Below are 223 nucleotides of genomic sequence, written 5' to 3'. Positions count from 1 at the left end.
TGTGTTGGTTCAGTAATTTTTCCAGGATTTTTGAGAACATTTACACCGTCGAAAACCTTAACTAGTTCTGTGGCAAGCTATTATAGAAAATTCTACTCCTATATATATATATATATATAGGATGGGTCTATTCTAATTAACACCCTTAAGAGTCTTATTCTGTAACCAGGCCCCCGCGTAACTCCACCGAACTGCAACCGAAGAAAACAACCCCAGCCCCAGG

This window comes from Triticum aestivum, chromosome 1B, assembly GCF_018294505.1.
Source record: "Triticum aestivum cultivar Chinese Spring chromosome 1B, IWGSC CS RefSeq v2.1, whole genome shotgun sequence".
In the NCBI taxonomy this organism is placed as follows: Eukaryota; Viridiplantae; Streptophyta; class Magnoliopsida; order Poales; family Poaceae; genus Triticum; species Triticum aestivum.
This window is presented reverse-complemented; position numbering follows the sequence as displayed.